This window comes from Giraffa tippelskirchi, chromosome 10, assembly GCF_054371585.1.
Source record: "Giraffa tippelskirchi isolate mGirTip1 chromosome 10, T2T-mGirTip1v1.2.pri, whole genome shotgun sequence".
Taxonomy (NCBI): domain Eukaryota; kingdom Metazoa; phylum Chordata; class Mammalia; order Artiodactyla; family Giraffidae; genus Giraffa; species Giraffa tippelskirchi.
Genome location: NC_137284.1, coordinates 130,300,180 through 130,317,002, shown reverse-complemented (window position 1 = coordinate 130,317,002; position 16,823 = coordinate 130,300,180). Strand labels below are relative to the sequence as shown.

Below are 16,823 nucleotides of genomic sequence, written 5' to 3'. Positions count from 1 at the left end.
TCATCTCAAGATCATCAGACTGAGCAGATGGCTAGGTGATATATATACATCTATCTCTATATCTATAGATAGCTTCTACCCAAGATCCACAGTAAAAGATTGTGGATTATAATGCTTTAATTTAATTATTTTGTTGTTTATTTTTCTAGATATTTTATTTCTTCTTTTGCTGAATTAAGACTATCTTTTTTAAAGATTTTGTTTAATGTGGACCACTTTTAAAATCATTTATTGAATTCATTACAGTATTGTTTTGGTGTTATGTTGTTGATTTCTGACCACAAGGCATGTAGGATCTTAGCTCCCAAGGATCGAACCCGCACCCTCCTCACACATTGAAAGCAAAGTCTTAACTACTGGGCCACCAGGGAAATCCCAAGACTGTCTTTAACTATTTTTTTTTTAAGAATGCTATTCATAATTTTAATATTTGCTTGCTTAGTCACTCCATTGTATGGCTCCCATGCATGACCACAATTTACTAGTACACTAAAGTATATAACTAAAGCAGAAAACATACCTTCCTTTGGGAACCATTGAGCTTTTCTTGGTACCAATTCCTTATAATAAATCCATTGGTTGCCTGGGTAACTAACTGTATCTGACTGTTAACTAACATTGTAGATTGAAAAAGCCCACAGCAGACCAGACAAGTGAGAAATCTGAAACCCCATATCATATTGTACTTAGAAAAGGAGATTCCTGTCTCCACTGAAACAACATTCAGTGATCTTTTGTTGGGTCTCACTTTTGAAATGGAACTTACACAAAAAATATAACTGAGAAGAGGATTATGGTACAAGTGGTATATGTTGGAAGGCCAACTAACTTTCAAAGATTTAAGAAAGAAATGCTGTTTTTCTTCTGACTTAAATCTGCTTATGGATTTTGATACTGTAAACTTCATTGCCTGGTGCTGAACCATTCTTGACAAGTGATGCCAAAATTTACAATGCTATTTAACAATCCACAAGGGTAGATTGCCCAAAACATATTACTTACTGGCTTCCAATGACTGGTATTGGATTTGTGTATAAAGGAGCACTAATTTCTACTTGCCAACTGGACAGGAACTTGTTATATTGGTAATCTGATTCCTATCTTCAGGATAGTCTGCATCCCAGGGACCATTTTGGTCCATCTAATTTTCCTTTTAGAAAAAGTCCACCAGGTGCTTTAGAATAGGCTTGGGGAGTAGGAAGAATCCTACATGCCACGGTTCACAAACTAACAAGCTGGAAAGTGCCACCTAGAGAAGTGTCACTTGAGAAACTCATGAAATTGGACAGGTGCTGGTTCAGAGCAGAACTTCTTTAGATATAATACTGACCGTTTAAGAGGAGTATGTGTTGTTTCAGGGGAAGAATTGTGCTTTCCTTCTTGCAGACTTCTTTAGTATCTTTAACATCACCAAAAAGATCTGAGAGGGAAAAATCCATAAGATAATATGTTTGGCTAATAAACCAAACTGGTATGAGACTCTTTGGCTTGAGGGTGTGATCTATTCTAATTTGGATGCCTTGATTCCTGGTTGACAAGTGAATTACAAACTATAGTCATAACTCTTTTCTCAGTATGTCTGGTTGCAGTGTTCAGATATGTGATCTCCAGATTATTTGAACATTGCTGTGTAGCCACTGTGCCACTGAATGATTCAACAAATGACCATCCAACAAAAAGAACAGGAAAACATGACACTTGTGGAGGTTAAAACAACCATTTCTGGATACACAATACATGATCATGACAAGTCATCAGATGACAGTTAGAATTGACCACATCACCGTGTTAATGGATGCTCTCTTATAGCCCACGCTAAAGAATGACTACATGACAAGACAGAACTGAAACCCCTCCACATGCATTCTGCTTATGGTCTCTATAATAATGATGACTTTTATTATTTGGCTGGCTTCATTAGTATGACTTTATTGCTCTTTATCAACATGAGTTTAATATTCCAGGAAACTCTTGTCTAGAAAAAGAGAAGATGAAAATAACTTTGTTTATTCCCAGGACTTCCTAAAAAAAAACAACAAAACATTTATGGGATTTCCTTGGTAGTCCAGTGGTTAAGATTTCATGCTTCCAATGCAGGGGATGCAAGTTCGATCTCTCGTCAGGGAACTAAGATCCCAAATGCCAGGTGGTGTGGCCAAAGATAAAAAAGTTTTTAAACATTTAAAAAAATGTTTAAAAACCCATTTAAATAAACACCAAACTGTTCAACTGTTCAATACAGAGCTTACAACAACTGTTTACTTCCCTGAACTCTTTGAAACTCACACTTTAAAATCTTCATCTTGCTGTGTCTGTCAGTCCTAAATTATAACGATCCTTACCAATCTTAAGCCCTGCACTGAATATACACCTTGAACCAGACTCCCAGTCTTCACAAATACCATGATTTTGCCATTTCTTTCTGAGATGTTATTAAAATCCCTCGAGATTGTGTTCTTCTTTACTGTGGTAAGAATGCAGTCAACTTTATGGTGTCCATAGGAAATCTATATTTATATCTATACATTTTTATTTTTAACCATCTTAGTGGGCTAAATGTTATCCCATTTTGATTTTAATTTGCACTTTTCTGATGACTGTTGATATTGAGATCCTTTTCGTGTACTTATTAAAACCTGAATCAATGCAATTATAAAAGTCCAAAACAATTTATAACAAATAGTTTAGTGGTGATTAAAATCAACAGTAATATAGAATTAAAAGCAAAAAAAATAATAGCAGGAAGTGAATCCTGTAATTTACAAAAAGCTATAATGAAGTACACAATAATAATATACAATTCTACTAGAAAACTTTAGGAATTTCAACTATCTGAAGAGATGTGCCCAGTAGAACTTTACAACATTGTAAAGCATAGCATGCCAGCCAGACTTCATAACAGAATGCTACATTAAAGCCCTTAGAAAATTCTTCTAACAGTAACTTTGGTTTATAAATGGCAAATAATGAACCGTTATGCTCAAGCAATAGGTTTCTATTTAGTGAGGAGGACCTTCACAGTAGTCCTTGGACTACATTTTGGATATCACTGATCTAAGCATTGGTTTCCAAAAGGAAAACCACTGTGATATTTTCTCAAAGAACAGATTTATTAATATGATTTCATATGTACATATTAATAAAGTAGAATTCCAAAATGCTCACTTTGGAAAAAAATGTCCTAAGTTGTCTAATAACAATATGTGTTTAGAAGGTATTAGCTACTTGTATCCTATATGTACTACTAAGAATGACATGGTTTTATATTTGTGCTTGTGCTTAGTCGTTCAGTCATATCCAACTCTTTGTGACTCCATGGACTGCAACCCACCAGGCTCCTCTGTCCATGGGGATTCTCCAGGCAAAAATATTGGAGTGGATTGCTATGCCCTCCTCCAGGGGATCTTCCCAACCCTGAGACTGAACCCAGGTTTCCCACATCGCAAGCAGGTTTATATTTAGGAGGTTTATTCAAAAAGTGGTACAAAGAAACCAATAATGACAAATGTATTATCAGTTATTATGTATAGATTACCACTATCTAACAGATAGTAAGGGATTGATCCATTCAGAAACATACCAGAATGTACCTGCCAAAGTGAGCATTATTCTCTTGGGAGGTTAGTTTTCCTAGCACATTTAGCTGCTAAATAATTAGCAATATATTTGCATAAGAGAATATTTTTTTTTATACATCAAACAACTTCCTCAACAGTGCTGCAGGTTCTAAAGCTTGACTTCTAACAAAGACAGCTGGGTATTGTTTTAAATTCGCTTTAAAATTATTAAAATTGAGGCAAACTAAATTTTTCTTAAAAGAAAATGTGTATGAATAAACTATGACAAAAACACCCAGTAGTTTCTTAATGAGCTTCAATAGAGTTGTCCAAAAGAACTGCCAAAGATACTTTCAGGGACTAGAAACAAACCCTAGAGGCCAAACTCCCTGCCTGAAGCTTTGCCCCAGTTAGTATTCCTAAAGCCTGATAAAAAAATATCAAAGGAAAATTTATCTTCATTATCCTTAGGAGATAATCCCCAATAGTAGCCTAGAATTGCCATTTATAGCTCACTGAGAATTCAAGATCTCCCAATTAATGGTGTGTTTAAAAGTGCCATTTATGACCAGAAAACAAACTTTTGGCCTAAAACATTTTGTAAATTTGTAGGTGAAAAGAAAGGTAACGTGGTTTTTGTGAGACTAGGGTATTTTATAAGCGGCCCTATGGTCTAGCTAGAAAATATAGGAAAATGTTTCGTTTCTCTTAACTGTCTGAAATTTCTTTTTGAAATCTTTTTTGTTGGCTTCAGTAATTAGTTTGACTGCAGGTGTCCCAGAGCCAGAGGACTGGTCCAAGAACTTAGCACTCTCCACTTGTTTAGTCCAGAGAGGATGTGGCCCTGAATGCCATGCTGATGGTGAACATGGAAAGGTCAAGAAGATAAAGAAAGCAAACAAAAGGTTGAAACCCTTGGATGCTAGTCTGGATGAGGCAGACTGAATCTGGGGGAGCAGAAATGAGGGTTGCATAGTTGTCGTTCTGATCTCCCCTGCAGGTTGGGAAATGAGAAAATGGTGACTGCTTTGTGGAGACCCATATCCAATAGTCCCTGGACACCATGTTGTGCATCCTAAATATTGTCTTATTTAATAAAGATGATCCCATTATAGGAAACCCAGAAAAAACCAGAAGCTTAATTGGAGAAGGCCAAGACTAAGATAGAAGAAACCATGTAAAACAGTATTAAGGTTTGGTTTTTTCATTTGTTTGGTTTAACTATGTAGAAGTAAACTGACCATCAGTTCAGTTCAGTTCAGTTCAGTTGCTCAGTTGTGTCTGACTTTTTGCGACCCCATGGACTACAGCATGCCAGGCCTCCCTGTCCATCACCAACTCCTGGAGTTTACCATACAGCTTATCAATTAAAGCTTCAGGTTACCTTACCTGTGCTCATGCTCAGTCGTGTCCTGCTCTTTGTGAACCTATGGGCTGTAGTCCGACAGGCTCCTCTGCCCATGAAATTTTCCAGGCAAGAATACTGGAGTGGAGGGCCATTTCCTACCACAGGGGCTCTTCCTGATCCAGGGATTGAAACCAAGTCTCTTGTGCCTCCTTCATTGGCAGGCAGATTCTTTACCACTGTATGTATGTTAGTTGCTCAGTCGTATCCAGCTCTTTGTGACCCCATGGACTGTAACCTACTAGGCTCCTCTGTCCATGGAATTCTCCAGGCAAGAATACTGGAGTGGATCGGCATTCCCTTTTCCTGAGGACCTTCCCAACCCAGGGATTGAAATCAGGTCTCCTGCATTGAAGGCAGATTCTTTACTGTTTGAACCACCTAGGGAACCCAACATTTCTGGGAGTTATTGTGAGTTTTCAATAGAGGGGAGAATCCAGGTTGGTATCAGGAAGCATTTCTCTGTTTGTATTTCTGGTAATGGCTCAAAAAATCTCTGAAGAAGACCATGCATCTGTAGTAATTTCGATGGTTGATTTTCTTATTCTAAATAAATAATCACTTTTGTGATTATGCACAACCTCATGTTGTCTTTGCATTTCTGTATTTCTTCTAAAGGGTCTCCCAATATTGTATAAGCTTCAGGACCAAAAAAATGTGGATCGGCCCTTGATTTTGTTTTATAGTTAGTTCACAATTTCAAACAGGCAGCTGGACACTTTCTTGACACTTTGGAAACATATATCCTGTGAACAGATGATTTATGACATATCTGTAGCGTTTGCTACTCATGTCTGAGTGATCTTCTTGGAAAGACCTATCTCAGAGACAAGGTCACTAAGAGAGGAAAGGGTCTCCAACAGGAGACTGCCTTCTAACAGTTTTGTTAGAAGACTAAAGAAGTTCTTCCAACACATAGCTATTAAGAGATGAAAAAAACCTGGTCATCATATATATTATGTATGAAAAATGAGACACCACATAATAGGCAGCAGCTGGAGTCATTTGGGTCATTGACACGTGTAGTATGTTATTATTAAATTTGGAGAGTAATTTTAATGCTTCTGAAAGCAAGAATTTCATGTCCTTGTGTACTTTGTCAATATTTTTCAGGATCTAAAATGTATTTCCTCTAACAGAGGATACAAGATAACAAAAAATTCTCCTCATCATGGAGTTTATTTATGCAAGCTTTCAGCACCTAGTGGGTATTCAATAAATATTTACTAAATGAAGAAATTATTTCAACTCTCAGATAATGACCCCTAGATATAAAGGGTATATATTTAAATGACCCAGTGATAATCAAACTTCAGAAATGACTAGTGCTTGCTCATGGATGAGAAAATAATTTTTAAGGAACTTTTCAAATTACTGATTGTATTTTTATGTTAAAATATGTATCTTTTCGTTTCTAGCTGCTAGCATTAGTTGGTAACGTGGTAGATACTCGATAAATGTTTGTTGAATTCATGATTCATGGTTTTTCCAGTGGTCATGTATGGATGTGAGAGTTGGACGGTGAAGAAAGCTGAGTGCCAAAGAATTGATATTTTTGAACTGTGGTGTTGGAGAAGACTCTTGAGAGTCCCTTGGACTGCAAGGAGATCCAATCAATCCATCCTAAAAGAGATCAATCCTGGGTGTTCATTGGAAGGACTGATGTTGAAGCTGAAACTCCAATACTTTGGCCACCTCATGCGAAGAGTTGACCCATTGGAAAAGACCGTAATGCTGGGTAGGATTGGGGGCGGGAGGAGAAGGGGACGACAGAGGATGAGATGGTTGGATGGCATCAACTTGATGGACACGGGTTTGGGTAGACTCCGGGAGTTGGTGATGGACAGGGAGGCCTGGCGTGCTGCAATTCATGGGGTCACAAAGAGTCAGACACGACTGAGCGACTGAACTGAACTGAACTGAATTCATGAATGAACTAGGCATATTAAGGGTTAGTTCATCCATCTGAGGAGAAGGCAATGGCACCCCACTCCAGTACTCTTTTGCCTGGAGAATCCCATGGACAGAGGAGCCAGGCAGGCTTCAGTCCATGGGGTCGCTAAGAGTCGGACACGACTGAGTGACTTCACTTTCACTTTTCCCTTTCATGCACTGGAGAAGGAAATGGCAACCCACTCCAGTGTTCTTGCCTGGAGAATCCCAGGGACGGCGGAGCCTGGTGGGCTGCCATCTATGGGGTCGCACAGAGTCGGACACGACTGAAGCAGCAGCATCCATCTGAAATTACACATAGTTTGTTTACATTTAGGCTGACAGTGTATTTGAAAAATGATATGGGATTGTCAGCAATATATAGAAGTTATGTCTAATGACAGCTATGCATGAGACCCCCAAGGAAAATCCAAAAATAGGCTAGATGAGAAGTAGAGAAAATTTTTTAGTCTCAAACTGACAACCCTGCAGTAATTATATGGTTAAAGATAATAAGGAGGGCCAGTAATAAGCATGGTCCAGTTAAAAGGACAAAGGTGGAAATTTGAGGTAGTGAAAAAAAAAATCACATAAGGGGGATGATTAAGATATATGGAGGAAGTGATGGTTTACTTGATGAAGCTAAAGCAATAGTATGTTAAAGAGCAATGAGATGTTTGTTTAGAAAATTTGGGTACTGTGGGCCCTGTTGATGAAGGGCCTTAGATGCCAGCCTCAGGGAATTAGATGAGATGCCAGGCAAGAGAAAGTGATTCTAAGAGACTGGCATGATGAAAATTGTGTTTGAGGAAGATAATCCTGGCAGCTGTGTGCATGATAGAATGACAAGCTCTGAGGCTAAAGATTTAGCAGATAACTGGGGGCTTCACAGTAATCCTAGTAAGAAGATGAAGTTCTGCTCTTGGGAGGTTTCTAGAGAAAGGAAGAGGAAAATAGAAATGCACAAAGTGGGGCAGAGCCAACATTTGATTGACTAGGGGCAGACTTAGGATGCCAGTTAAATGGTGGGGTCATTAAGACTTACATGTTACGGGCTTCACTAGACATGCTGTCTGACATAGCTGATGGAAAAGTATGAAACACTGAGATGCAAATTGTAAACTTTGGAAATTACCAACATGTGTATGGTAGCCGAAACTGCACAAATGGGTAAATAGAATATACAGAAAGAATAGAAAAAAAATTAAAGTAAGCTTTATGAGTTAAGAATAGGAAAGGAAGGACTTCCTTGGTGGTCGAGTGGTTAAGACTCCATGCTTCCTATGCAGGGGGCGTGGGTTCAATCCCTGATCAGGGAACTAATATCCTAAATGCTGCATGACCAAAAAAAGGGGGCAGGGAGGGGGAAAGGGAAGGAGAAGGGGAGGGCAAAGGAGATGGAAAAGAGGGAAACCACAGCTGAAGAAAAAGGAAGATCATGTTCATGAGGAGAAGGAAAATTCCAAAGAAACAGTGACCATTGGGACAACTGTAGTCAAGGAGACTGAAAACAAAGTTGGAGATGTGAAAACTCAGGGGGAATATTCATTCATCTGGGGGAAGAGGAGGGAGAAGAAATTGTTTCCTTCTTTTTAAACAACTTTTTCATAATTACCTGGAAAAATACAAGAACAGACACTGTATTACCAATGCTTTCAGAAAGATTAATACAAGTTTTAACATAAAGGATTACATACTGATGTACAGACTTGATTCAATGTTGCTGCTGAAAGCTATGAAGTGAAAAAATTAGATGATTTTAATCCTCACAGCTGAAGATAAGCAGTTCAAACCAACTCCTAAATGGAAGAATTAGATATACTTTTAACTTTAGGGTGGATGAGTCATATTTAAAGAGTTCTTTGCTGGACTATTCTTAGTGACTAGATGCAGAGGCTGGTGGATATGTTTCTGTTCTCTCGCTTAGTTTTCAAAGCACTGGAAATAGAAAGGAGTGAAGAATTTAACCTTGTGGAAAACATTAACAAATGCTTATTTCTAAGCTTATTGAAAATCTGTGAGAGATGTGAAAACAAGTCAAAAGTTGAAAGGAAATTGAGATGTGTACTCCTGTCTCTATGACTGTGATATTTACAAAAGGAGTAAAACAAAAATGGACTTCTCTTTTAAAAGATAAAGGTCTGTATGTATTTGATAACAGTAAATTATATTTAAGTACATTTTGTGATACATAGTAAAACATGATTTCCTATTAAAATGAGTCTATGTGGTCAGTTGTGCTGTGTGCTTCAGTCATGTCTGACTCTGTGACTATTCTTACTGGTAATGTAAGGCTGACAAGGCTGAAAGTTATTTATAGTTAATTCTTTGCAGTACTGTTGTCAAATATGTATGTGATGGTGCTCAGTGCTTATATAGGTAACTGGTTTATTAGGCAGGCTCATCCTGGTGGGGTATAAAGTGAAGTGAAGTTAAAGTTGCTTAGTCGTGTCCAACTCTTTGTGACCCCATAGACTATACAGTCCATGGAATTCTCCAGGTCAGAATTCTGGAGTGGGTAGCTGTTCCCTTCTCCAGGGGATCTTCCCAACCCAGGGATTGAACCCAGGTCTCCGGCATTGCAGGCAGATTCTTTAGCAGCTGAGCCTCCAGGGAAGCCCAAGAATACTGGAGAAGGTAACTTACCCCTTCTCCAGCAGATCTTCCTGACCCAGAAATTGAATCGGGGTCTCCTGCGTTGCAGGCAGATTCTTTACCAGCTGAGCTACCAGGGGTATAAGTATGCAATAAATTTATTTTTTTCCAATTGCTACTTTCAACCATGCTCTGTTAAGTCATTCTTTCTAGACTTCATAAAATTATCTTAGATTGCTTCCATAACTTAAAATTTTTAAAAAATTGGGATATAGTGGCTTTACAATGTTGCGTTAGTTTCTGCTGTACAATGAAGTGAATCAGCTTTAAGTATACATATATCCCCTCCCTCTTGGACCGTCCTCCCACTCCCTTATCCCACCCCTCTAGGTCGCCATAGAGCACTAAGGTGAGCCCTGCGCTGTGCAGTTGTTTCCCAGGAACTGTCTGTTTTACTCATGGCAGTGTATATATGTCAACTTTTCATCCATTCCAAGATACTGAAAAATTGATTCCATTCTAGGATGACATAGGTTCAACTACATGCCAAATTAGCACAGTTTCCCTCTGTGTCCTGTGTTTGTTTAAAGGTCTGAGGAGACTGCACTGTGAAGTTATGGGTCCTGTTCTTTCATTTCTTCTCCCTTTCTAATTCTGTCCCCTCCTTTTCTGGGTTTACGTTTCTCCTCTTACAGCAGAGCCTGGGAAGAGAAATATGAAACAGGTCAAATGTTTACACCTGCATTCCAAAGCTGGCTTTCTTATCTGGGAGGCAAGCATGAATTATTAAAGAGTTCTACTCAGATTCTTACTCTAGGGTACCTCCCATATTCTCTTGTTGCTGTACTCCTGTTTGTGATATTAGTAAGGCAACTCCAGCATGAATATTCTACAGTTTCTATCTGGGTAAATAGTGGGCGCGCAGACTGCTCCAATAGAGCGTCTTTACCACTGTCTGTCACCAGTTCAACTGTTTTAACCAGGTAGACACAGAAGGCCTATCCCCAGCCGTGTTGTCCGCGGGAAATTAGGTGCAGTTTCTCCTTTGTACAGGTAACCCCAAATTCAAAAGAATTCTCTTCACTTGACTTGTGGTTGCTCAAGGGATGGAATCACCATCTTTTCCCTTTTGCCTTTCAGGCAAGTGATGATGATAGCTCCCTGCCTACTGTAGCCAGCACCCTAGGTCCTTAATCATCACCTGTTGGTTGGCTTCTCTTTATTAACCGTCCACATCCTTGTGCATTGTTGTTTTACTAAACTCGCTTCAATAATCTGTTAGAATATGTCTTGCGTTTCCTGTCATGACTCTGACTAAAATGAATGATAAACACAATCTCTACAACTGCATGCCATGTATGTTTTAAAGTGAAAATGTGATTTACACATATTGTCTTATGAGCTATTCATATCCAAATTTACTAGAGAGAGAGAACTTTCGAATATGCTAATTTGAATTAAATCTCAGTTCTGACCTACACAGACTCATTTGTAAAGTACATAAATACATGCCTGCTTCATGAAGTTGATGTGAATATTCATAGAGTTGAAGATTCAATGAGATAAAGGTGATAAAGGATACCACCCACATAGGTCATAGTCAGTATTCATTCAGCATCTATTTGATGCCAGGCACTATGTTCTTCCTATACTGTAAAATGTTTTATAAATACAAGTTAATGTAACTCAGTCTGATAAAGGAGAAAATCTTGAAGCCATGAAAGCACCCTTGTTTGTGTGGAATGAGGAAGACCAGACTGGAGAAAATATCACTGGCTCTTTCTAGTGTCCTTCATTTGATTCTCTTACTGTAGCATCAGTGTCATCATAGATACCCAGTTTTTAACCCTCTACTAATGAAATTTAGGAAAGCAAAATGTTTTAAAATATTGAAATTGCCTGGGAATTACTTTATATATGAGAGTAACAAAAGTGAAGGGAGAAAGTATCAAGACAGTGCTACGATTACTAAGTGGAAATACAACAATAAAATCGAGTCCCCCTAATTTAAAACTTTTAAAGCAAATTTCAAATGCTCATAATTAATATATGTGTAGATTTTATTTCAAAAAACTTTGGTTAAAGAAAGAATGTTGTGCTGAGCATTAGCAACTTTGTAATTTGGATCTATTTCTGCCATTGACTGGCTATTGACCTTGGACAATAATTTAACTCTTACAGGTATTATTTCTAGTTCTGTGGTTCAATTAAAATATTACTAACATAACTTTATAAGTAACATGGTTAGTATTACCCAAATTAGTGATTCAGTACAGTTGAGAAAAATATGTTAGACTCCTATGATGTGAAAAGCCCTCTGCTAGGTACCCCGGTGGGAAGATAACTGAACAAAGATCTCGACCTGACCTCAGTGAGATAGAGGAGTAAAATGGCAATGGCAATAAGAACTACCTACATTCTGTAGCCAAGATTAAAAAAAGTATTTAATGAAAATGCCAGAAGGAGCCATTTTTCATGTTTGAGGGAAGAAATGCCACTGCAGAGTAGACAGCTTTTATAAATCAGTAATTCTAACTGAAAATTGTCTTCAAGAGAAATCTTGCATTAAAAAAAACATAATAGTTCTCAAAAGTATTTGCATCTTTTTTTGTGGGGATGAAAAGAAAAGATTAAACTTCGAAATTACTGAAAAAAAATTGATATTGAGTAAAAATGAATGTTTGTTTTTCTTTTAGTAGATTTTGGTCTAATGCCTAACAAGACCACTAACTCATTAAAATAGTGCTTTAGAGTCAACACCAAAGTGAAGGCTTCTGTTTTCCCTATTCAACATTTCATCAAGGATCCCACGTCTGCACAAATACAGGGGAAAACACAATTTCTACACAGTCACCTGATAAGTTTGGTGATATGCTAAGATCTGTAATGATGATGATAATAATAACCTTTTAAAAGTCTCAAATATTACTATGCCATTGTGATAGGACTCTGAATATACATTATAACCAGTGGTATCAGGAGTTCTATACCACAGTCATCTGTATTCTTATACATTCAAATATGTGATGAAATTTCAATGTTTAGAAGTTTCTAAATCCCAGAAGAGAAGATAATTATGTAACTATGGGAATTCTTTAAAGCTCCATTTATATGGGTCAAGTATATGATGTGACTGTATGATACATATGTTTATAAATTAATATCTTGGAGTTGCAACTCAGTTTTGTTATTACCAGTGTTTCTAAAGTCACAGATATATTTATTCTATGTCTGGAATTAAGGTATAATTTTATCAGGAAAGCTATCTACTTGAAGGAAATATATGAAGTACCCTGTGTAAAGTGAATAATAACGTATAATTTAATTTTGACTAATGAATATTTTTATACATTACTTTTTGCTTAAAACAAGGGCACACTAGCATGGTCATTAAATTTCAGGGTCTTAAAAATCTCTGATAAGGAGTTTCTCCTTTGATATATAGGCCTTGGCAAAAGTGATAGTGACTGAATTTCCCTGGTGGTGCAGTGGTTAAGACTGCGCTCTCACTGCAGGGTGCACAGGTTCGATCCCTGGTCAGGTAACTAAGATCCCACACGATGCTTGGCATTTGTTGTTGCTGTTCAGTCGCTCAGTCATGTCCAACTCTTTGCGGCGCCATGGACTGCAGCACACCAGGCTTTCCTGTCCTTTACCATCTCCCAGAGCTTGCTCAAACTCATGTCCTTTGAGTTGGTGATGCCATCCAGTCATCTCATCCTCTGTCATCCCCTTCTCCTCTGCCTTCAATCTTTCCTAGCATCAGGGTCTTTTCTAATGAGTTTTCTCTTTGCATCAGGTGGCCAAAGTATTGGAGCTTCAGTTTCAGCATCAGTCCTACCAATGAATATTCAGGATTGATTTCCTTTAGGATTGACTGGTTTGACCTCCTTGCAGTCCAAGGGACTCTCAAGAGTCTTCTCCAACACCACAGTTCAAAAGCATCAGTTCTTCAGCTCTCAACCTTCTTTATGGTCCAACTCTTACATCCATACATGACTACTGGAAAAACCATAGCTTTGACTATATGGACCTTTGTTGGCAAAGTAATGCACAGCATGGCCAAAAATAAAATTTTAACAATGGTAGTGGGATGTGTGTATGCATGTGTGTGTGTTTTGGAGGGGCAGTAATTAGCAGCTTTCCCTTTTCCATCTGGGAAAGAACATATGGGTTTTGCTATCTCATCTTGTTTCCCTCTCCTGCCCTCTAAAAAGAGAAGAGTGCGGGTGCATTCTCCTGAGTAGAGTTGTCATAGAGAATGGCTAATTGCATTTCCCCAGAGGGATGAGTAGGTGGAGGGAATTGTGATGTGCTGGGAGCAGAGCAAGGGAGAGGCTTGGGGTGAAGAAGCTAGAAATGATCTAGGAAAGTAAATCGTAGAAAAGAGAGTGAGTTCTTTTGTACTAAGGCTATAAGAGGAATCTAGGCATTTCAAGGTGTTTTTAAAAAAGAGAGGATTCTAATTAGCATTGCACACATTCCATGATGCATTGCATAAATGTTTTTAAAATATGCAAGAAATGATTGTTTATGTTTGGGCTATGCTGTACTAAAGCAAAATGGGTCATGAAAACAATCATCTATGTAAGATATATTCTCTTATAGTAAGTAGGGGAGGTTACCTGATGTTTATGGTATACAGTGTTTTAGTCACTCAGTCATGTCTGACTCTTTGTGACCCTATGGACTGTAGCCCACTTAGGCTCCTCTGTCTATGGAATTCTTCAGGCAAGAATACTGTAGTGGGTTACCATTTGCTTCTCCAGGAGATCTTCCCTACCCAGGGAATGAACCCAGGTCTCCTACATTGCAGGCGGATTCTTTACAGTCTGAGCCACAGAACTCTATAAAAGTAAGCAATTACTGTCAAGGATTTTCTTCAAGGAGACAAACATACATGTTGCAGGATACCTGTAGAAAGAATCTCTGAAAAAGGATTATTTCATTTCCTTTATAACAAACACTATTTAAACCAACAAACAAGCTTTTTGTGTTTTCTGATCTGTTTGATTTCTCATTATTTCAAGTAACATTCTATACAACAATATTGTAGAACAATGAGATAATTTGAGCAAACTCATGGAATATTCTAAATTACAATTTGTTCTAAAACAAAGGAGAAAGAAGCGATCGAATGGGTTCTGACCCTATGTGACAGGGAAAACTATGACAGGCTTAATCATAAAGAACCTTGCACTATTTAAACTTTTCGTAAGTATGGCTTAATTCCAACCTCTCGGTAGATCATGAACCACTTTAGAGCCCACAGACTCCTCTGAAATCCCCACTCAGTGCTATCCTTTCCACGCTTTTAAAAAATAATTATTAATTTTCTCTAGAATATATTTTCCCTTCCTGTGAAACATGTAAACCACTTAAATTATAAAAACTGCCACAGATATAGGACATTCATAAAATTCAGTGCTGTAAATATGTGGGGAAATTTGCACACTATCTGGAATATAAATTAGAGGATTTGAATGATGCATAACCAAAGTTTTAAAACAGTACAAATCTTTGGCATAACAATCAGATTCTAGAAATTTATCCTAAGGAAATAATCAAGCATGAACTTAAATATTCTACAATAATCAAGATGCTCTGTGATTATTACTAGTAAGAAAAACTTATGACAAGAAACAAGTAACAAATTAACAAATTTATTAGAAATATGTGTGTATATATATGTATATATACACAGTAGAATTCAGTTATTTAAAAGTATATTACAGGTAATTTTGCAATTTTATGTATGTAAATAACACATGGATAATTTAAGTGATAGATGGCATAGAGATAGAGTAAAATTAAAGGCCTAGATTGCTATTTTCAGTAATTGTGTTCTAGATAATAATGGCCAACATTCCCACTAGATGCATCTATGAAGCCAACAAAACATGTTTTACAAGACTTTAAAAATATGAAAATATTATCAAGATGGTAAATCAGCTTCAATGTGGTTTCAATAAAGAAAGCACACCAAAGACTGTGAAATAAAAAGAAATGTACATAAGGTAATTTCTGAGTTTGAGTTTCATACTGAAAGAAAAAATCCTCCAAAACAGAGGCATAAAAAAGACAATTTCAAGAGAAGTTCTAAAAATCTACTTTGGGCGAGGAAAAATTATCCCAGATGGAAGTCAGCAGTCTAAGAAGGAAAGAAAACAATAATAATGGCAAATTGACTATATGTAAAAGTAATGATATGCCAGCAAATTTGAAAAACTCAGCAGTGGCCACAGGACTGGAAAAGGTCAGTTTTCGTTCCAATCCCAAAGAAAGGCAATGCCAAAGAATGCTCAAACTACCGCACAATTGCACTCATCTCACATGCTAGTAAAGTAATGCTCAAAATTCTCCAAGCCAGGCTTCAGCAATACGTGAACTGTGAACTTCCAGATGTTCAAGCTGGTTTTAGAAAAGGCAGAGGAACCAGAGATCAAATTGCCAATATCCGCTGGATCATCGAAAAAGCAAGAAAGTACCAGAAAAACATCTATTTCTGCTTTATTGACTATGCCAAAGCCTTTGACTGTGTGGATCACAATAAACTGTGGAAAATTACGAAAGAGATGGGAATACCAGACCATCTGACCTGTCTCTTGAGAAACCTGTATGCAGGTCAGGAAGCAACAGTTAGAACTGGACATGGAACAACAGACTGGTTCCAAATAGGAAAAGGAGTACGTCAAGGCTGTATATTGTCACCCTGCTTATTTAACTTATACGCAGAGTACATCATGAGAAACGCTGGGCTGGAAGAAACACAAGCTGGAATCAAGATTTCCGGAAGAAATATCAATAACCTCAGATATGCAGATGACACCACCCTTATGGCAGAGAGTGAAGAAGAACTAAAGAGCCTCTTGATGAAGGTGAACGAGGAGAGTGACAAAGTTGGCTTAAAGCTCAACGTTCAGAAAACTAAGATCATGGCATCTGATCCCATCACTCCATGGGAAATAGATGGGGAAACAGTGTTAGACTTTATTATTTTGGGCTCCAGAATCACTGCTGATGGTGACTGCAGCCATGAAATTAAAAGACGCTTACTCCTTGGAAGGAAGGTTATGGCCAACCTAGATAGCATATTTAAAAGCTTGGGGTTTGTTACTTTGCCAGCAAAAGTCCGTCTAGTCAAGGCTATGGTTTTTCCAGTGGTCATGTATGGATGTGAGAGTTGGACGGTGAAGAAAGCTGAGCGCCGCAGAATTGATGCTTTTTAACTGTGGTGTTGGAGAAGACTCTTGAGAGTCCCTTGGACTGCAAGGAGATCCAATCAATCCATCCTAAAAGAGATCAATCCTGGGTGTTCATTGGAAGGTCTGATG

General features: G+C 37.8%; 1 long non-coding RNA gene across 2 annotated transcripts in view; it reads left to right on the top strand.

Moving 5' to 3' along the window:
• The window catches only part of LOC145524008 (uncharacterized), a 181,685-nt gene that overhangs the window by 49,311 nt on the left and 115,551 nt on the right, over positions 1-16,823 (top strand). The window contains exon 4 of one of the 2 annotated variants that reach the window (XR_014067016.1): positions 6,455-8,107. The exons of the other annotated variant lie outside the window; for it this stretch is intronic. This is a non-coding gene — a long non-coding RNA (uncharacterized LOC145524008). Of the gene's footprint in view, positions 1-6,454; positions 8,108-16,823 lie in introns of those variants that run through there. 2 annotated transcript variants of the gene reach the window in all.